Raw genomic sequence first — 23537 nt, 5'->3', positions numbered from 1 at the left:
GCCAGGGCTGAATTTCAACTCCAGTTCGTACCTGGCTACAGGGGAGTGGGAAGAGAGAGGCTAAGTGCCAGAATAGGCGCATCTAACAATATTAATATTTGACCTCAATCACTGGCTTTCCCACTCTGGGGGAGAAAATTGCGCTGGAGCCCACGCCAATTTTTTCCATGATTTAACCCTTTATTTTAACAGCTAGAGCCACAAAATTTTGCACACATACACTTATAACATTAGTAGTGAGGCATAAGTAAAAAAAAAAATGATCATAGATAGCAGCTGACAATTATTTCACAATAAGGGGTAAAAAAAAATATCACAAGTACTTTTCAAAGTAAGGGTCATGTAAATAAATAAAGATAACTAATTTGCTGACCAGTACTCAGTAACAATTGCACATATTCCCCCTCAGTAAGCAGGGTGTGTAATTTAATAAAAAAAAACATGGAAAAAAAACTAATGGCAAAAAAACGCACTTGCACAGAACTGGCACAATTGATTGTAAAATGGTAAATAATTAAGTATTAAACTGGCTAGTGCATAATATAGAGAGAAGGTATTGCCAGATAGTGCTAGAGACTGCTTTCCCACTTAGACCGCCATGCCCAACACGTGTTTCGCCGCAGCTTTTACAAGGGACCTTGTAATGAAAAAAAATATTTTATTATTTTTACCCAATTAAGGAGGTGACAAAGAGGGGGGTTGATTTACAATTTTTTTTTTATTTAGATCACTGGGATAGGGTCTATCACAGTGATCAAAATGAACCAATAGTAAAGATCTTGTATTGTTGCTGGGTACCAGCTGGCAGATCTTGGCGGGCGCACTGCGCATGTGCCCGCCATTTTCTCCCGGGAAGATAACGAGGGACTGGGGATGGAGCAGGAGGATGTGGGGATGACGGAGGTACCGGGGGGGCTCGAGGGACCCCATTTCTCTCTCCTCTGGTATGCTAGATCATATCAGAGGAGAAAAATGAATGGAAAACTGGACTTTTTTTGTGATCACTGTTATTCAGTGATTAACAGCGATCACGGGACGGTAAAAACCGACCCAAATCATGTTCTCCAGGGCTCACCTACCCCTTGTAGCCGAGACCATGGAGATTTTTAGATGCTGGCGGGCGCTTTACACTTATTTCTTAGTACTGTTAAAAAGCGGAGCTGAGGAATAAGGCCCCTTCACTGCCTCTGTTAAAGGGAACCTGTCACCCCAAAAATCGAAGATGAGCTAAGCCCACCGGCATCAGGGGTTTATCTACAGCATTCTGGAATGCTGTAGATAAGCCCCTGATGTATCCTGAAAGATGAGAAAAGATAGAGAGTTTTACGGACGTATGAGAGGGGCAAAAACTACGCATTGCACATGGACCAATGATTCTCTATGGAGCAGCTCCTATTTGGCAAATATTACGCATCCGTATTTTACGGGCATTGAAAATCGCAGCATGCTGCGTTTGTCAGCGTTTTGCGCAAAAAATCCGCCAATGAAAGTCTATGGGTGCGCAAAAAATATGGATTACACACAGACCATCAGTGTGACTTGCATAAAATACGCAAGAGTTTTGCAGGTGACAGGAAATGTGCCAAGCCCTCAATCAGGAAGCTCAGACATGCTAATTAGCTGAAAAAGCCAGACAGACATCCCGGAAGTCTGCCTCACGCCTCCACGGAGTCTCCTGCAGCATGGCTTCAATTATAAATGTGGACATGCTTCTCATCCTGGTCCAAGAAAGGCCCGAAATTTGGGACCAACGGGATGCAAACTATGCGAACCGGGCAAGGAAAGAGGCTGCTTGGATTAGCATATATGGGATCCTTTTCCCAGAACATGAGTAGTGGCCACGTGAGGTCCAGAGGCAAATTAGTAAGTACACTCATGTTTCTCAATTAATATTGCAAACTGCAGTACCTACATGAATTTGGGCCTATTGTTATTTTCATTAATATTAATATAATTTATTTATATAGCACCATTAATTACATGGTGCTGGACATGAGAAATGGGTTACGTACAGAGTTATAGATGTCGCTTACAGTAACCAAATTTACAATGACAGACTGCTACAGAGGGGAGAGGACCCTGTCCTTGTGGCCTTACATTCTATGTATTTTCCCTTATATCGTATTGTGCTGTTTGTGTTTACAATATTTATATTGATGATCTTTTTTAAGAAATGCAGGTTACTAGGCCACACTAAAATCTGTTAAATCACTGACACCTTGTGGTACCACTGTGCACAATGGCCTTATACATTATTTTATTCTCTTTCATTGCAGTGGAAGATGTTATGAGACGATGGTGCAGCATACGCGACCAGTATAGGAGAGAAAGGCAGCAGCGGGCCAGGAGTGGGTTAGCAGCGCCTTCAAAAAAGCGCAAATACATATACTATGACAGACTCTCCTTTTTGGATCCAAGTATGGATCTGAGACTGTAAGTAAAAACCTCAAAACACATTACACATATGTTTTTAAAGGTGAAATTTTAAATTTTATTTACTTATTCTCATTCTTTACTAACAGAACACAGTCCAACCTCACTGTGAGGGAGACCGGCTCAGACTCAGAGGCCATCATAGATCCGGTTGGGGAAGGAGAAGAGGTGGCTGGCCCATCTTTGGATCCTTCCAGGGCCATCCCTCCTGGAACTTCTTCAGTTGCACCACAAGATCCGGCAACAACTGGCCAAGAAGCTGCACCACCACCCACAGCAGCATCAGTTCCAGTAAGCCAGGATGATCCTGGAAACAGTAGCAGCCCTTCTGTTCCACAGCCTGCTGTCATTTCCCGCCGTGGCCGCAGAAGGAGAGAGCTGCAAGAAAGTCTCAGAAATGTGGACACTGGGGTCCTTAATTATTTGGCCAGGGCTACCCAGGATGATGGTGAGGAGGCCTATGCGAGGAGCCTGGCTCGGTACCTCCATCCCATACCCCGTGAGGTGAGGCTACGTGTGAGAGGGTGTTTTCAAATACTTATTGATGCATGTACCCCCCCAAATGAACCGTATGATTTGTTTGAGTTCATTGAGAGGTGGCAGCTGTCAGCACGTGACGTCCTGCACCCTCCAACATCTCAACAGGTGCATGCTCAACAAGTATTTGAAGCACCCCCTCCACATCCACCCCTTCCCCCCAAAACCCACCAAGGCCAGCACATTACCATATGCCATCATACCATCAACCTTCCCAATATGGCCACTTGTACAGACCCAGAGCTGGAGGCTGATCCCAACCTGGGTTTGGACGACATGGTCATATTGGGCGGGGGGGGGGGTATCAGGCACGGCCTTTTTTCCAACCTCATGAGGGCCATACTCAAAACCCTTATGGCCAATACCCAACTGGCCAATATGAGCAAGGGCAGCATTTTGATCAGGGACAGACATCATACACACAGGGTGATGGACAATTGGCCCAACAAAGGCCACCTGACCAGGACCCTGAGCTGCCGCCATCACCTCCACCAACTTACAGGAATCTAATTAAAAATATTTTCTGCTGTTATTATTTTTTTTGTTGCTAACCATGTTTTTGTTTTACTCTGCTGTGATAGCACTTTGTTCTATTTTTCTAAAAATAAAAATGGGTTATGTCAAGTTTATTATCCAAAAAAACCCATATGATATTAATATGGTGTTTAAACAACAACAAAAAAAGGCTTTTGCTATAATAAAAATATATAGTCAAAAGTCAATTTCAGGTTGTTGGACCAATCATTACAACATCATACTCAATTATAGAGAAAAAGGAGTAGACCGGAGCAAGAAAATAATATAAATATATTTTATTAATTATACAAACAGACAGTGCATAGGGGGGCCCGCATGGATTGAATCCCGCCAGGCACACACCGCCGTCTGCATACTTTTCTGGTAAGCGCCGCACTGATATTGGTATTTATTATATGGGAGGTGTATGTCTCTCTCCCAGGGCTAACCTAGTGTGCATATTTTGGCAGCTTCCCTATTTCTCTGTATGCAGCACACTCTATTTGGGCGGTGTTGGTACTGGTGGTGACTCACTCTGTTTTTACCATCCCTTCTATTGTATTAGTATTGTTCATCTATGCACTGTCTGTTTGTATAATTAATAAAATATATTTATATTATTTTCTTGCTCCGGTCTACTCCTTTTTCTCTATGGTTCTTATGGAGCTAACTTGTCTTTGGGACTTTGGGTTCTTGCGGCACTATTTAGTGCTCTAATTTCCCAGTTAATATGTTGCCTAGTTCTGTTATCATCATACTCAATTACTAGGTTCCTAAACATCTGTTAAATAAGTCATTGAAACACACATAGTTAAGTAATTTAAGTAATTTATGTATGTTTTTAAGAAAATATATATAAATATAAAGGAAAAAACTACAACATAGAAACAGCATTATCTTTCCAGGGAGTAGCACCCTGAGGAGAAATAAAATAATTTGTAAAAATATCCCTAACTTTTATGCCAGAAAGAGGACTCCGCTGAGGAAGGACTTGTGGTGTAGGCCTATCCACATTGGCCAACATGCCTTCACCACTGTCAGCTGAGGAGCACTCATGAATTCTTGTAAAGTTGTGTAAAACAACACAAGCTTTTATGACTTCATTAACATTTGCCTCACTCAGCTGAATGGCAGACTGGAGGACCCGCCATTTGGAAGACATAATGCCAAAGGCGCACTCCACCAGTCGCCGCGCCCATGAAAGTCTCACATTAAACACCCGCCGCCGGTGGTCCAGGTTGCGCTGGAGATAAGGCCTCATGACATGCCTGCTCAATTGGAAGGCCTCATCTGCCACAAGTACATATGGGACTGCTTCAGCATTGGAGCCTGGGAGTTGTCGTGGTGGTGGGAGGTCCAACAGGTTTTCACGTAGCCGCCGACCCATAATGGACGCATTGAAGATTCTAGAGTCTCCAGATCACCCATAGACCCCAATATCTACAATTATAAACCTGTAGTTACTGTTAACTACAGCTAACCGAACTACAGAGAAAAACTGCTTATAATTGTAGAATTGTGTTATGATCCTGGTGGTAGGATCTCAAACTGACCTGACAAATATACCCTGAGTATATAGGACAAGTTCTGGGGATGTGGAAGCTATACTGACCGCAATCCTGATCCTATCCAAACACACTAAAGGCAGCTGTGGAACGTTACCTGAAAACCTAGACGTCTCGTCACAGCCTGAGAAACTGACTACCCCTAGAGAGAAAGCAAAAGACCTCACTTGCCTCAGAGAAATGTACCCCAAAGTTTTAGATAGCCCCCCACAAATAATAACGGTGAGTCAAGGGGAAAACACAAACGTAGAGATGAAACAGATTTAGCAAATGAGGCCCGCTAATACTAGATAGGCAGAAAATAGATAGGTGTCTGTGCGGTCAGTACAAAAACTATCAAAAGTAAACCACGCAGAGAATACAAGAACCCCCACACCGACTCACGATGTGAGGGGCGCACTCTGCACCCCAGAACTAACCAGCAAGCAAAAAATCACATAAAAGCAAGCTGGGCTGAACTCATTATATAATGAGAAACGTTTTCAAGGAAATAATGAGAAACTGAACAAGCAAACTTAGCTTCTCATAGCAGGAGACTGGTCACAAGGAATATTCAGGAGAGCACAGGATCAGGACTGAATACACCGACAGCAGGCGACATCTAAAGGTCCAGGTGAGTTAAATAGGCCCAGCCTAGCAGGAGATGAAACAGCTGAGCCCAGCCAAGACCAGCCATATCGCTAAAGGCCACTAGAGGGAGCCCAAGAACAAACTCACACAGTACCACTCATGACCACAGGAGGGAGCCCGAGAACGGAATTCACAACAGTACCCCCCCCTTGAGGAGGGGTCACCGAACCCTCAACAGAGCTCCCAGGCCGATCAGGACGAGCCAAATGAAAGGCACAAACCAAATCGGCCGCATGGACATCGGAGGCAACAACCCAGGAATTATCCTCCTGACCATAACCCTTCCATTTCACTAAGTACTAAAGCCTCCGTCTCGAAATACGAGAATCCAAGATCTTCTCCACCACATATTCCAACTCCCCCTCGACCAAGACCGGAGCAGGAGGATCAACAGAAGGGATCACAGGCACCACATATCTCCGCAACAATGACCTATGGAACACATTATGAATGGCAAACGATGTTGGGAGGTCCAAACGAAAAGACACAGGGTTGAGGATTTCCAAAATCTTATAAGGACCGATGAAACGAGGCTTGAACTTAGGAGAGGAAACCTTCATCGGGACATAACGAGAAGACAACCATACCAAATCCCCCACACGAAGTCGGGGACCCACACAGCGACGGCGGTTAGCAAAGCGCTGAGCCTTCTCTTGGGACAAAGTCAAATTGTCCACCACATGGTTCCAAATCTGCTGCAACCTATCCACCACAGAATCCACCCCAGGACAGTCTGAAGACTCAACCTGACCCGAGGAGAAACGGGGATGAAAACCAGAATTGCAAAAGAAAGGTGAAACCAAAGTAGCAGAACTAGCCCGATTATTGAGGGCGAACTCAGCCAATGGCAAAAAGGTCACCCAATCATCCTGGTCAGCAGAAACAAAACATCTCAAATAAGTTTCCAAGGTCTGATTAGTTCGTTCGGTTTGACCATTCGTCTGAGGATGGAAGGCTGACGAAAAAAGACAATTCAATGCCCATCTTAGCACAAAAGGATCGCCAAAATCTGGACACAAACTGGGATCCTCTGTCGGACACAATGTTCTCCGGAATACCATGTAAACGAACCACATTCTGAAAAAACAATGGCACCAAATCGGAGGAGGAAGGCAACTTAGGCAAGGGTACCAAATGGACCATTTTGGAAAAACGATCACAAACCACCCAGATGACAGACATCTTCTGAGAGACAGGAAGATCCGAAATAAAATCCATGGAAATATGCGTCCAAGGCCTCTTCGGGACAGGCAAAGGCAAAAGCAATCCACTGGCACGAGAACACGAAGGCTTGGCCCGAGCACAAATCCCACAGGACTGCACAAAGGAACGCACATCCCGCGACAAGGAAGGCCACCAAAAGGATCTCGCCACCAAATCCCTGGTACCAAAAATCCCAGGATGACCCGCCAACACCGAAGAATGAACCTCGGAAATAACTCTACAGGTCCATCTGTCTGGGACTAACAGTCTCTCCGGTGGACAACGGTCAGGTCTATTGGCCTGAAACTCCTGCAACACCCGTCGCAGATCAGGAGAGATAGCAGACAAAATCACCCCCTCTTTGAGAACACCAGTCGGTTCAGAAACTTCCGGGGAGTCAGGTACAAAACTCCTAGAAAGGGCATCAGCCTTCACGTTTTTCGAACCCGGAAGATATGAAACCACGAAATTGAAACGAGAGAAAAACAGCGACCATCGAGCCTGTCTCAGATTCAACCATTTGGCAGACTCGAGATAAGTCAAATTCTTGTGATCCGTCAAGACCACCACGCGATGCTTGGCTCCTCAAGCCAATGTCGCCACTCCTCAAATGCCCACTTCATTGCCAACAACTCTCGATTACCAACATCATAATTCCGCTCGGCAGGCGAAAACTTTCTTGAAAAGAAAGCACATGGTCTCACCACAGAGCCATCAGAGCTTCTCTGCGACAAAACAGCCCCTGCTCCAATCTCTGAAGCATCAACCTCGACCTGAAAGGGAAGAGAGACATCGGGCTGGCGCAAGACAGGAGCCGAAGAAAACCTAGACGTCTCGTCACAGCCTGAGAAACTGACTACCCCTAGAGAGAAAGCAAAAGACCTCACTTGCCTCAGAGAAATGTACCCCAAAGTTTTAGATAGCCCCCCACAAATAATAACGGTGAGTCAAGGGGAAAACACAAACATAGAGATGAAACAGATTTAGCAAATGAGGCCCGCTAATACTAGATAGGCAGAAAATAGATAGGTGTCTGTGCGGTCAGTACAAAAACTATCAAAAGTAAACCACGCAGAGAATACAAGAACCCCCACACCGACTCACGATGTGAGGGGCGCACTCTGCACCCCAGAACTAACCAGCAAGCAAAAAATCACATAAAAGCAAGCTGGGCTGAACTCATTATATAATGAGAAACGTTTTCAAGGAAATAATGAGAAACTGAACAAGCAAACTTAGCTTCTCATAGCAGGAGACTGGTCACAAGGAATATTCAGGAGAGCACAGGATCAGGACTGAATACACCGACAGCAGGCGACATCTAAAGGTCCAGGTGAGTTAAATAGGCCCAGCCTAGCAGGAGATGAAACAGCTGAGCCCAGCCAAGACCAGCCATATCGCTAAAGGCCACCAGAGGGAGCCCAAGAACAAACTCACACAGTACCACTCATGACCACAGGAGGGAGCCCGAGAATGGAATTCACAACAGAATTGGGAGCCCGAGTTTGGTGACTTACGCACCCTGATATGTTTCCCATCTCCAATACAGTGAGGAAATTCACAAGAGTCTCAAAATCCACGGGCTATTTTGAGCCAGTCCTCCCTTTTGGGCTCCGGCATCACAAGTTCATGTAGTTTGTCCCATATTTGAACACATGTATTACGCACAATGCCGGAAATAGTGGACCGCCCTATCAGAAATTCCACATGTATTCCAGCATAAGACAATCCAGTTGACAGGAATCTGAAAGCACACCAAAAAAAAAAAAAATTAGCAATGTTACAATGCTTGGTCAAAAACATAGTAAAGTAAAGTAACATGAGGAAATAAAAAGGCAGGAGACCAGTGTACCTTACAAAATTTACACTGGCTACTAACATTTAACATTTACTACATATTTGTATCGGATTTATTAAAAATCGATTAATATAATTTAAATCTGATGCTAGGAAAATCAAAATACTACAAAAAAACATCATCAACATACAGTATGTGAGGATGGTGAATACATACCGTAAGGTAAGGAGAAGACGCTCCTCTGCGGATATGCATTTCCGCAACCTGGTATCCTGATATGTTATTCCTAGACGTACTGTCTCCAACAAGATATCAAAGGTTGGTATTGTCATGCGACAGTACTGGAAGAAATTGTCCGGATGTGTCCGCAGAGCTGAATAGAGCCTGTGAAAATGCCCTTTAGTGAGGCGTTGTCGCAAAAGTGGATGCACCCACACTCTTCTTCTCCTCCTTCGCGGATCAACTATCACGGGTATGGCTGCCCAAAGCGGCGTGACAAGACCCAATTAAATAACACCCACTGAGTTGGTGTGAGTTGCAGGAGGTCACACATGTTGCCCAAGTGCCACCAAAACACCTACACAAGCACAGCAACAAAATGGCCATATGGGAGGGTTGCACCTGTTGTAGTGGCCTTAAATAGGGTTTATGCTGATGATTTAAATTAATTTCAGGCCTCAAAACCGTAAAGGTCCATTTTGTAAGGTTGCGTGAAAAAAACGCATCATGGATGCCATACGGATTACATACGGAGGTTTACATGCGTAAAATACGCAGCCACACCTTGCCTACGGATGACATACGGACCACTGTTTTGGGATCATTTCTGCGTATTACGCCTGTAAAAAACGGACCGTATTTCCCTACGCTGAGTGTGACACCGGCCTAAAAAGCACTTGAAAAAGGTCTCCTGACCGAAACGTCGCCACAAGAGGCAGAATAAAATGTAAGATTGATCTTTCACCATTTGTCAGGTGCTGTCTTTTGATCTTTCTGATGGAAGTCAGTGATATGTGACTTCCCAACCACAATCGGTGTATGTTTCACCCCTGAGAAATATAACACCAAAGTTGTCGCCACAAGCACCCAACCTAGGAAGATGTCTCCTTCAGCAAAGCATTACTTGGACTGTGCTTCCATGTATCTATTCCATAAATAGTAAGTGGAGTGAATTGTACTCTACCACCTTAAGTGTCTCAAACCTACTTACAGATCACAAGGGGACAAAACCTCCTCTCATATGCATGTTAAAAAATAAATTTTTATCCTGTGCTGCGAGCCAAATCCACTGTGTTACGTTTGCAAGTTCACACGTGTGTCCTGTGTATTCGAACATCTGCACCCAGACTTCACATTTATAGGAGTGCCCCCAGGGATCATAGAATATCTGCATAAGTGCCACCTCCCCCAGTTTACAATTGTGTTTAGGAGGTCAGCACTCCACTCCATCTAAAGTGACACAATCTTCTGCCAGTGGAACTATTTTCCCTTGCTCCATTTAGCCACTCCAAGTTTTATTAGGGCTAATCACCTGTAATGCTCAGGTATGGTATAAAATTATGCATAATCTACAATCTAAGTGGCTCTCTGTGCTCCTGGGAAATCTGGTGTGTGAGTAAAGCAATTGTTTGAAATGCTGGGCACTAGGCCCAGCTCTCTTGAGCCAGAATTCTCATGCACAGTTAGCGGCCAACGGGCCTAGTATTTAGGCTGGCCTTACACTCTATGAGTGACTTGAAAACCGCTCACAAACGCAAGCAAGGCTTCAATGAATTATAATCAGTCCAATGTTTTCACCCAGATGTCTAATTTGACACCACAAAGAGAGCACTGAACAAATAGGAAAAAAGAAGAAGCACCAGCTGACAATTCATAAAGCGTGTGTCACGAAATATAAAACGACCCCACAGGGGGTCGGTCAACGGCACGACACACAAACAATGGGATGGTATAGGGGAGAGGAAGGCCCTACTGATTCGGAATGAGGGATGGTCACCACCTGAACTCAAACCTGAGTCTGTCCCTGCACTCCCCTAATGCCCTAAGTGGGTCCTTCCCCCACCGCCATCAGGAACCTCATCCCTCGCTGTCACCTATCGCTGCCCTGGCTAGTGCACTGGCCGGCAAGGGGCGCTAGGCTCACCACTGCAGATAGTACCACACAGGGGACAGTGACAAACACTAAAGGGACAAGGAATAAACACAACACTTAACTTCCAAACGCCACTGCCAAGCTCCACACCGCAGATGACACAGAAACAGGAATCCAAACACAAGAAGTAGCTGACTGCACGACTGGCCTTCATAGAGAAACTCTATCACCAACAGGCAGCTGGCATCAGGTGACTATTTAACCCCTTAAGCCCGTATGACGTACTATACCGTCGAGGTGGGGTGGGCCTTAATTCCCGGTGACGGGATAGTACATCATACGCGATCGGCCGCGCTCACGGGGGGAGCGCGGCCGATCGCGGCCGGGTGTCGGCTGCATATCGCAGCTGACATCCGGCACTATGTGCCAGGAGCGGTCACGGACCGCCCCCGGCACATTAACCCCCAGCACACCGCGATCAAACATGATCGCGGTGTACCGGCGGTATAGGGAAGCATCGCGCAGGGAGGGGGCTCCCTGCGGGCTTCCCTGTGACGATCGGTACAAGGTGATGTACTCACCTCGTACCGAACGTCTTCTCCCTGCAGGCCCCGGATCCAAAATGGCCGAGGGGCTGTATCCGGGTCCTGCAGGGAGCACTTCCGGGTCGGAGCAGGCTGCAGATGAAAGCTGCAGCCTGCTCCGATGAAAGTATGATCGCGGATCTGATAGAGTGCTGTGCACACTATCAGATCTGCGATCTGTGATGTCCCCCCCCTGGGACAAAGTAAAAAAGTAAAAAAAAAAAATTTCCACATGTGTAAAAAAAAAAAAAAAAAATTCCTAAATAAATAATAATAAAAAAATATATATTATTCCCATAAATACATTTCTTTATCTAAAAAAACCAAACAAAAACAATAAAAGTACACATATTTAGTATCGCCGCGTCCGTAACGACCCAACCTATAAAACTGGCCCACTAGTTAACCCCTTCAGTAAACACCGTAAGAAAAAAAAAAACGAGGCAAAAAACAACGCTTTATTATCATACCGCCGAACAAAAAGTGGAATAACACGCGATCAAAAAGACGGATATAAATAACCATGTTACCGCTGAAAACGTCATCTTGTCCCGCAAAAAACGAGCCGCCATACAGCATCATCAGCAAAAAAATAAAAAAGTTATAGTCCTCAGAATAAAGCGATGCCAAAATAATTATTTTTTCTATAAAATAGTTTTTATCGTATAAAAGCGTCAAAACATAAAAAAATGATATAAATGAGGTATCGCTGTAATCGTACTGACCCGACGAATAAAACTGCTTTATCAATTTTACCAAGCGCAGAACGGTATAAACGCCTCTCCCAAAAGAAATTCATGAATAGCTGGTTTTTGGTTATTCTGCCTCACAAAAATCGGAATAAAAAGTGATAAAAAATGGTCACGTGTCCGAAAATGTTACCAATAAAAACGTCAACTCGTCCCGCAAAAAACAAGACCTCACATGACTCTGTGGACCAAAATGTGGAAAAATTATAGGTCTCAAAATGTGGAGACGCAAAAACTTTTTTGCTATAAAAAGCGTCTTTTAGTCTGGTTTCACACTTGCGTTTTTATCTGCATGCGTTTTTTAAAAAAACCGCATGTGTGAAAAATGCATGTAAACGCGGTAAAACGCATGCGTTTTTATAGAAAAACACAAGAAAACAAGAAAAAAACAAAAAACCCTAACCCTACCCCTAACCCTACCCCTAACCTGAAATACGTGGCACTGAAATACGTGGCACTGAAATATACGTTTATATACGTATATACGTATATAAGTGCCACGATATTTCAGTGGCCACGTATATAAGTGCCACGTATATAAGTGCCACGTATTTAAGTGCCACGTATTTAAGTGCCACGTATTTAAGTGCCACGTATTTAAGTGCCACGTATTTACGTGCCACGTATTTACGTGCCACGTATTTTTCAGTGCCTGAAATACGTGGCACTGAAATACGTGGCACTGAAATATCGTGGCACTGAAATATCGTGGCACTGAAATACGTGGCACTTAAATACGTGGCACTGAAATATGTGGCACTGAAATACGTGGCACTTAAATACGTGGCTCTTAAATACGTGGCTCTTAAATACGTGGCACTTATATATGTGGCACTTATATACGTGGCACTTATGACTGTCAGAAAATGTTCAGTAAACGGTTAGGGGTGAGGTTAGGGGTAGGGTTTCAGGTAGAATTGGGGAGTTTCCACTGTTCAGGCACATCAGGGGCTCTCCAAACGCGACATGGCGTCCAATCTCAATTCCAGCCAATTCTGCGTTGAAAAAGTAAAACAGTGCTCCTTCCCTTCCGAGCTCTCCCGTGCGTCCAAAAAGGGGTTTACCCCAACATATGGGGTATCAGCGTACTAGGGACAAATTGAACAACAACTTCTGGGGTCCAAGTTCTCTTGTTATCCTTGGGAAAATAAAAATTTGGGGGGCTAAAAATCATTTTTGTGGGAAAAAAAATATGTTTTATTTTCACGGCTCTGCGTTGTAAACTGTAGTGAAACACTTGGGGGTTCAAAGTTCTCACAACACATCTAGATAAGTTCCTTGGGAGGTCTAGTTTCCAATATGGGGTCACTTGTGGGGGGTTTGTACTGTTTGGGTACATCAGGGGCTCTGCAAATGCAACGTGACGCCTGCAGACCAATCCATTTAAGTCTGCATTCCAAATGGCGCTCCTTCCCTTCCGAGCTCTGTCATGCGCCCAAACAGTGGTTCCCCCCCACATAGGGGGTATCAGCGTACTCAGGACAAATTGGACAACAACTTTTAGGGTCCAATTTATCCTGATACCCTTGTGAAAATACAAAACTGGGGGCTAAAAAATAATTTTTGTGAAAAAAAAAAATAATTTTTATTTTCATGGCTCTGCGTTATAAACTGTAGTGAAACACTTGGGGGTTCAAAGTTCTCACAACACATCTAGATAAGTTCCTTGGGGGGTCTAGTTTCCAATATGGGGTCACTTGTGGGGGGTTTGTACTGTTTGGGTACATCAGGGGCTCTGCAAATGCAACGTGACGCCTGCAGACCAATCCATTTAAGTCTGCATTCCAAATGGCGCTCCTTCCCTTCCGAGCTCTGTCATGCGCCCAAACAGTGGTCCCCCCCCACAAATGGGGTATCAGCGTACTCCAGACAAATTGGACAACAACTTTTGGGGTCCAATTTATCCTGATACCCTTGTGAAAATACAAAACTGGGGGCTAAAAAATCATTTTTGTGAAAAAAAAAAATAAATTTATTTTCACGGCTCTGCGTTATAAACTGTAGTGAAACACTTGGGGGTTCAAAGCTCTCAAAACACATCTAGATAAGTTCCTTAGGGGGTCTACTTTCCAAAATGGTGTCACTTGTGGGGGGGTTTAATGTTTAGGCACATCAGGGGCTCTCCAAACGCAACATGGCATCCCATCTTAATTCCAGTCAATTTTGCATTGAAAAGTAAAATAGCGCTTCTTCCCTTCTGAGCTCTGCTATGCGCCCAAACAATGGTTTACACCCACATATGGGGTATCATCGTACTCAGGACAAATTGCACAACAACTTTTGTGGTCTAATTTCTTCTCTTACCCTTGGGGAAATAAAAAAATGGGGGTGAAAAGATCATTTTTGTGAAAAAATATGATTTTTTATTTTTACGGCTCTGCATTATAAACTTCTGTGAAGCACTTGTTGGGTCAAAGTGCTCAACACACATCTAGATAAGTTCCTTAAGGGGTCTACTTTCCAAAATGGTGTCACTCGTGGGGGGTTTCAATGTTTAGGCACATTAGGGGCTCTCCAAACGCAACATGGCGTCCCATCTCAATTCCAGTCAATTTTGCATTGAAAAGTCAAATGGCGCTCCTTCCCTTCTGAGCTCTGCCCTGCGCCCAAACAATGGTTTACACCCACATATGGGGTATCAGTGTACTCAGGACAAATTGCACAACAATTTTTGGGGTCCAATTTCTTCTCTTACCCTTGGGAAAATAAAAAATTGGGGGTGAAAAGATCATTTTTGTGAAAAAATATGATTTTTTATTTTTACGGCTCTGCATTATAAACTTCTGTAAAGCACTTGTTGGGTCAAAGTGCTCACCACACATCTAGATAAGTTCCTTAGGGGGTCTACTTTCCAAAATGGTGTCACTTGTTAGGGGTTTCAATGTTTAGGCACATCAAGGCCTCTCTAAATGCAACATGGCGTCCCATCTCAATTCCAGTCAATTTTGCATTGAAAAGTCAAATGGCGCTCCTTCCCTTCCGAGCTCTGCCCTGTGCCCAAACAATGGTTTACACCCACATATGGGGTATCAGCGTACTCAGGACAAATTGCACAACAATTTTTGGGGTCCAATTTCTTCTCTCACCCTTGGGAAAATAAAAAATTGGGGGTGAAAAGATCATTTTTGTGAAAAAATATGATTTTTTATTTTTACGGCTCTGCATTATAAACTTCTGTAAAGCACTTGTTGGGTCAAAGTGCTCACCACACATCTAGATAAGTTCCTTAGGGGGTCTACTTTCCAAAATGGTGTCACTTGTTAGGGGTTTCAATGTTTAGGCACATCAGGGGCTCTCCAAATGCAACATGGCGTCCCATCTCAATTCCAGTCAATTTTGCATTGAAAAGTCAAATGGCGCTCCTTTGCTTCCAAGCTCTGCCATGCGCCCAAACTGTGGTTTACCCCCACATATGGGGTATCAGCGTACTCAGGACAAATTGTACAACAACTTTTGGGGTCTATTTTCTCCTGTTACCCTTGGTAAAATAAAACAAATTGGAGCTGAAATAAATTTTGTGTGAAAAAAAGTTAAATGTTCATTTTTATTTAAACATTCCAAAAATTCCTGTGAAACACCTGAAGGGTTAATAAACTTCTTGAAAGTGGTTTTGAGTACCTTGAGGGGTGCAGTTTTTAGAATGGTGTCACACTTGGGTATTTTCTATCATATAGACCCGTCAAAATGACTTCAAATGAGATGTGGTCCCTAAAAAAAAATGGTGTTGTAAAAATGAGAAATTGCTGGTCAACTTTTAACCCTTATAACTCCGTCACAAAAAAAAATTTTGGTTCCAAAATTGTGCTGATGTAAAGTAGACATGTGGGAAATGTTATTTATTAAGTATTTTGTGTGACATATGTCTGTGATTTAAGGGCATAAAAATTCAAAGTTGGAAAATTGCGAAATTTTCAAAATTTTCGCCAAATATTCGTTTTTTTCACAAATAAACGCAAGTTATATCGAAGAAATTTTACCACTAACATGAAGTACAATATGTCACGAGAAAACAATGTCAGAATCGCCAAGATCCGTTGAAGCGTTCCAGAGTTATAACCTCATAAAGGGACAGTGGTCAGAATTGTAAAAATTGGCCTGGTCATTAACGTGCAAACCACCCTCGGGGCTTAAGGGGTTAAAGGATGGTGGGAGTGGTCACCACCCACATCAGCTGATCCAGCAACTGCAGTTGCAGCAGATTGCCAGCAAGGGAAAAACTGACATTAACCCCCGCTGGTCCTGAAAGGAAAAAAAGCTACATTTAAAACAAAGTGGAGCCAGAGTTGCCACAAATCCAAAAATGGATGACAGTGTGGAAACTCACATGTAAAGGGTGAGTCGGTTAGCCCCCAACCCCTGTATCTTGGTGTGATCAAAGCCAGTCAGTCGTGTTTTCGGTTGTGGTAATTACAGTGCTGCTGCTCCTCTGGATGTGGTGTGCAGCTATGCATGTGCTGTCAGAATTCCGGATCAGCAGAGTTGTGGCACAGCTGCATACTGTTAACTCCTCTTGCTGTGGGTAATGATGGATTACTCCCACGGATACCATCTGGTATGGTGAAAAAAGTTATGTAATGTCAGCTTTAAAACATTTTGAAAATTGCAATGCGTTTCGGGGGAAGCCAAAATTGTTTTATTTCTGACTTTACATAACTTTTTTCACCATACCAGTTGGTATCCGTGGGAGTAATCCATCATTACCCACAGCAAGAGGAGTTAACAGTATGCAACTGTGTCACAACTCTGCTGACCCAGCATTCTGACAGCACATGCATGGCTGCACACCACATCCAGAGGGGACCACAACATGGTAATATTGACATGATAACCTCTACAATATGGTCAGTATGGTTACAACAATACCAAATATATATTGTTTATGTTCCTGAAGGTTCTTTCAGATGAACATATAATCGGTACATGTTGTGTCCATGTGTGCCATGGCCCACACTCGGAGAGCACATGGACTCATTATAGTCAATGTGTCATTATAGTCAATGTGTCAGAGCACATAGCCCCATAGTCTGTGTGGAAAAAATCTTTGATTTACAGATCAGAGTCATGCATGCAATGAAAGGCAGCTTTGATACTCATCTACAATGTACATGAGCAAACTGAGCTGTACATGGAGCCAGCCATGTCCAAATTTTCAGTCGCAATAGACTTGATTTTCAACACGGCCGTCTGAACCCGGACTAAAGGTGTCATCCATAATTCAGACCAATAAAGGATTCATTTAAAGGATACATTGTGATCTTTATCATGACCTATGTATTATACAAATACTTTTATAGTCCATAGATGATGGATGCCACTGATAGGAATCCTTTTAACATCTTTCATAGACTATATTGGATTTTGTCCAACAGCTGCGATAAGCTCGCAATAAATTGGATGCCATACAGTGCTTCCATGTTTTTAAAAAAAGTAAAAGGTTATTTTACTGAACAGGGTGAATAGTGACATATACCAGTCCAGGTTATGTCCAAAAGTACAAATTTATTGAGAGCTTTGTGGTATACATGTTAAATATGGGGAAAAAACATGATGTGATCAGGTCCTTATCTGGGTTGAAAAGGCTAGTCCTACCATCGGCCAGACTTGCAAAGCTAAAGCGGGGTTTAATCTGCATCACTATGCCAGACTTTATCGTTTGAACCCGCTGTGAAGACACAGCATTGTATCTTAATTAACCAGACCACTATTCTTTCAGTAGGTCCAGGAACATGAGTTAAGGTACCTTCACACGAAACGACTTTGTAACGATATCGCTAGCGATCTGTGACGTTGCAGCGTCCTGGCTAGCGATATCGTTTAGTTTGACACGCAGCAGCGATCAGGATCCTGCTGTGATGTCGCTGGTCACTGAATAAAGTTCAGAACTTTATTTGGTCGTCCGATCGGCGTGTATCGTTGTGTTTGACAGCAAAAGCAACGATACCAGCGATATTTTACACTGGTAACCAGGGTAAACATCGGGTTACTAAGCGCAGGGCCGCGCTTAGTAACCCGATGTTTACCCTGGTTACCAGCGTAAAATGTAAAAAAAACAAACAGTACATACTTACATGCGTCCCCCGGCGTCCGCTTCCCACACTGACTGAGCGCCGCAAAGTGAAAGTGAAAGTACAGCACAGCGGTGATGTCACCGCTGTGCCCTGCTACTGCCGGCGCTCACACAGTGCAGGAAGCGGACGCTGGGGGACGCATGTAAGTATGTACTGTTTGTTTTTTTTACATTTTACGCTGGTAACCAGGGTAAACATCGGGTTACTAAGCGCGGCCCTGCGCTTAGCAACCCGATGTTTACCCTGGTTACCCGGGGACCTCGGCATCGTTGGTCACTGGAGAGCGGTCTGTGTGACAGCTCTCCAGCGATCAAACAGCGACGCTGCAGCGATTGGCATCGTTGTCGCTATCGCTGCAGCGTCGTTTCGTGTGAAGGTACCTTTAGAGTTCATGTGAGAATGACTGGTGTTGACCCTTATTCAAGAATCTGTAGGAGAGATCAGCGCAAATAGGGTCTTATCTGAGATATGCAGTAAGCTTTACACTCAGATTAAACTCACCTGTTCAATCTGTTAAAACAGCATATAATGTAGAAGATCAGCTGTAGCGGAAGGGTGAGACAATGTAATGTGAACCATCTTGGGGTATTTTGCTGGGACTGTTCTACATGTTATCTGCCTGTTTTGTTGTTCAATAAAGCATTGCCACACTGTTTTACCCTCATCTTGTGTTGTCTGAGTAGCGTTATGCCCACATTATAAGGAGAGCGGGCATTCGGCGGGACGATCCGTAGTCCATGCGATTCCGGCTAGCGGACCTGGGTGTCCACTGACCCCCTGTGTCTCCACACCCGCTGTCAATTAAAGATCTATTTTTTGGAGACAAAATACTTCAGGCTGTGGTCTTTCCCTCAGGCTCTGTTCACACAATGAGTTTGTAGTGCATTTTTAATTTTACTGTGATTTTTTTTTAAAAACAATTTTACAATTTTTTTTTTTAGAAATGTATGGCATTGTGTGAAAACAACCTAAAGGTCATTTTTGGAATCCTCATGCGGTGCTGTTATGAAGGATAACTAAAAGAAAAATTAAATTAATTCTTAATTTGAATTCAGTTTTTACTAATCCCCATGATGGCACTTTTCTTTCCCTCCATAATTCTGCATGTAATTCTTGTGTACTATGACATTTTTAGCAGTCCTTTGCAATACACTGAATTAAGGGTGAGGAGGTTCTTGTTACCTCTCTTTGGTTTTTCTGTTCCTTGAGGAATGGAGATAGAGCACAACAAATCAAATTCTTGTGAGATAATAGAGGAAATAAGTACACTGAATGTGGCAAGTGGTAATATTCAGATGTATATTTAGTAACTTTATTAACATGGGGTGAAGCCTACAATTAATTATCCAATAAAAACTATATATATATATATATTGGTCCTTAATAATATAACTATATGGTAACTCGGACACATCTGTGATCCAGGAATAATTTTTATAAGCTGGAGCAACAAGTTTAAAACATACTGTACATAAATCAATGTAATCTTCCGATAGGTCATAGAGGTATGAGAAGAATCTATGTGAAATCACATTATGCAAGCATTATGGTCTGTACGAAGCTTGGTATAGAGCCCCTGCAATTAATTTTCCCAAGGGGCCACATGAAAGACCATGACTATTGTGGAGGGCCGATCCAATAGCTTGAAATTAATTCTACTCAATATTAATGTATTAATATTAATTGTATCACTTAATATTGAGCATCATTAAGTATGCTGACGCCCCCTATATATCTTTAACCCCCCCACAGTCCGTAATAAATAGCATGAGCCTACTACATATGCTGCATGAGCCCCACACAGCCTCCCTATATATGGCATGAGCCCCACATAGCCTCCCTATATACAGCATGAGCTATATACAGCATGAGCTATATACAGCATGAGCCCCACACAGCCTCCCTATATACAGCATGAGCCCCACATAGCCTCCCTATATACAGCATGCGCTATATACAGCATGAGCTATATACAGCATGAGCCCCACACAGCCTCCCTATATACAGCATGAGCCCCACACAGCCTCCCTATATACAGCATGAGCTATATACAGCATGAGCTATATACAGCATGAGCCCTACACAGCATCCCTATATACGGCGTGAGCCCCACACAGCCTCCCTATATACGGCATGAGCCCCACACAGCCTCCCTATATATGGCATGAGCCCCACACAGCATCCCTATATACGGCGTGAGCCCCACACAGCCTCCCTATATATGGCATGAGCCCCACACAGCCTCCCTATATAAGGCATGATCCCCACACAGCCTCCCTATATATAGCATGAGCCCCACACAGCCTCCTCATGTACAGCATCAGCCCCACACAGCCTCCCCATGTATAGCATGAGCCCCACACAGCCTGCCCATGTACAGCATGAGCCCCACACAGCCTCCGCATGTACAGCATGAGCCCCACCCAGCCTTCCCATGTACAGCATGAGACCCACCCAGCCTCCCCATGTACAGCATGAGCCCCACAAAGCCTCCCCATGTACAGATGTACAACATGAGCCCCACAGAGCCTCCCCATGTACAGGATGAGCCCCACACAGCCTCCCCATGTACAGCATGAGCTCCACACAGCCTCCCCATGTACTGCATGAGCCCCAGTTTCCCCATATACTGCATGAGGTCCCACACAGCCTCCCCATAAACTGCATGAGACCAACGCAGCCTTCTTATATACAGCATGAGCCCCACAGTCTCTCCATATACTGAGTGAGGCTTCACACAGCCTCCCATATACTGCATGAGGCCCCCACAGCCTCCCCATATACTGATTGAGCCCCACAAAGCCTCCCCATATATTGCATGACAGTATACAGCTTTCCCATAGCCTCACCATGTGCAGCATGATACCCCTTTAGCCTCCCCATGTGCAGCATGACACCCCCATAGCCTCCCCGTGTGCAGCATGACACTCCAACAGCCTCCCCGTGTGGAGCATGACACCCCCATAGCCTCCCGTGTGCAGCATGACACCCCCATAGCCTCCCCATGTGCTGCATGACACTCCCATAGAAACCCCATGTTCACCCCATAGAATCCCCATGTTCGCCCCATAGAATCCCCATGTTCACCCCATAGAATCCCCATGTTCACCCCCATAGAATTCCCATGTTCACCCCATAGAATCCCCATGTTTACCCCCATAGAATCCCCATGTTTACCCCCATAGAATCTCAATGCTCATCCCCATAGAATCCCCATGTTCACCCCATAGAATCCCCATGTTCACCCCATAGAATCCCCATGTTCACCCCATAGAATCCCCATGTTCACCCCATAGAATCCCCATGCTCACTCCCATAGAATCCCCATGTTCACCCTATAGAATCCCCATGTTCACCCCATAGAATCCCCATGTTCACCCCATAGAATCCTCATGTGCTCCCCCATAGAACCCCCATGTTCATTCCCATAGAATCCCCATGTTCACCCCATAGAAACTCCATGCTCATACACATGAAAAAAAATACATACTTCTGTTGCTGTCTCTGATGCACTGACTCTCCGGCGGTACACAGCCGACGCGATGACATGACATCATCGCGTCAGCTGTTTCACACCCTGATTGGTGGAGGAAGTGGCCGGAGGCCCCTCCTCCATCAATGTGCAGCGCCCCAGAGTTTTGGTCGTTGCAGTAACATCATTCTTCCACCAGGGGGAGTGATATTACGTCTGAAGGCAATAAAGGAGATCTCTTTACCAGGTATCTGTTATGATCCCAATGGCAGGGGACCTCAAAGATTACAGCAAAGTCTGCAAAACATAAATACCAGCTCATAGGGAAGTGGTAACTAGGCTGACCATATACCTGATCCTAGCGCAAACACTAACAGCAGCCGGGGAACGTGCCTACGTTGATTCTAGACGTCTCGCGCCAGCCGGAGAACTAACTACCCCTATCAGGGAAAATAAGACCTCTCTTGCCTCCAGAGAAAAGACCCCAAAGTAATACAAGCCCCCAACAAATAATAACGGTGAGGTAAGAAGAAAAGACAAACGTAAGAATGAACTAGATTTAGCAAAGAGAGGCCCACTGACTAATAGCAGAATATAGTAAGAAGACTTATATGGTCAGCAAAAAACCCTGCAAAATATCCACGCTGAATATCCAAGAACCCCCAAACCGACTGACGGTGTGGGGGGAGAATATCAGCCCCCCTAGAGCTTCCAGCAATAACAGGAATCACATATTGTACAAGCTGGACAAAAAATATGAACAATGCAAATGATCAAGAGTACGAAAGCAGGACTTAGCTTTTCTTGCAAAGAACCAGGACCTGAAGACAGGAGCAAACAGAAGTGAACTGATTACAACGAAGCCAGGCACTGGACTGAGAATCCAGGAAGTTTAAATAGCAACACCCCAGGCCTAACGAAGCAGGTGAGCACAAACCTGGTAAAAGACAATCCAAGTGCCAAATCACTAGAGACCACAAGAGGGAGCCAAAAAGTATAGTTCACAACAGTATCACAAACAACACAACACACTTCACACTCCAGGCTGCCAGGGGGAGCTACGCTCCTATCTATTAGGGCACTCCTCACAATTAGGTAAAATTGGTGGTCTGGACAGGAAGTTAGGCAGAAGCGAGCTGGGTTTCATCCAGGCAGCACTAGTCTGGCGGACGCTGGCTGGGCTGGTCTAGTGAGCTGCTATCTGAGCTCCGCTCAGGTAGTGGGTCCCTAACAAGGGTGGGATCCTGTCAGAAGCCTAGACAGAAGGCCACGGAGCTGCGCCTGCCCCACGTGCGGCAGCATCCTAAGAAAGAGACATTAGAAGGGAATTGTCTTGTAGCGAGTGAGAAACAAAGTCATAGCAAAAGGAGAAGAAATCAGAAGGAGTTCTGCCCTGTAAAAGGTAGCCAGAACACCGAGGGAGTAAGGATCTCTACGCTTTACTTCAGATACTGGCAGGACAGTTAATTCCACATTAGCTGCCTGACCTTATACCCAGGAGGCACGGTGGCAACTTGTGGGGGCTGGGGCGTGATAGAGTCCCTGTAAAAAGCCTCAGGCCATCAGTCATATGGGTTTGTCCTATCCTATCCATCAGGGGGACAGAGAAAGAGACTTAACATCTACAATAGTTGTGAGGACCTTACCGAGAAGCTCAGCAGGGAGGTACTACAAAACCCAGGCACTAGAGGAAGGCTACTGATTTCCACCTCGTTCTTCACTGCGCCTCACACCATCCACCATCTACACTCTGGGAAGCCCTGGGGATACACTTCACCTGTGGGAAGGTATACCATCTAGCTGCCATAACATCACCCCAGCGGACCCCTAAGCAGCGTCGGTTACCCTGACCGAAAACCACAGGTGGCGTCACGAACATTATCCCTTTAA

This window comes from Ranitomeya variabilis, chromosome 4 (assembly GCF_051348905.1).
Source record: "Ranitomeya variabilis isolate aRanVar5 chromosome 4, aRanVar5.hap1, whole genome shotgun sequence".
Taxonomy (NCBI): Eukaryota; Metazoa; Chordata; class Amphibia; order Anura; family Dendrobatidae; genus Ranitomeya; species Ranitomeya variabilis.
Note: the sequence above shows the minus strand (reverse complement) of the source record.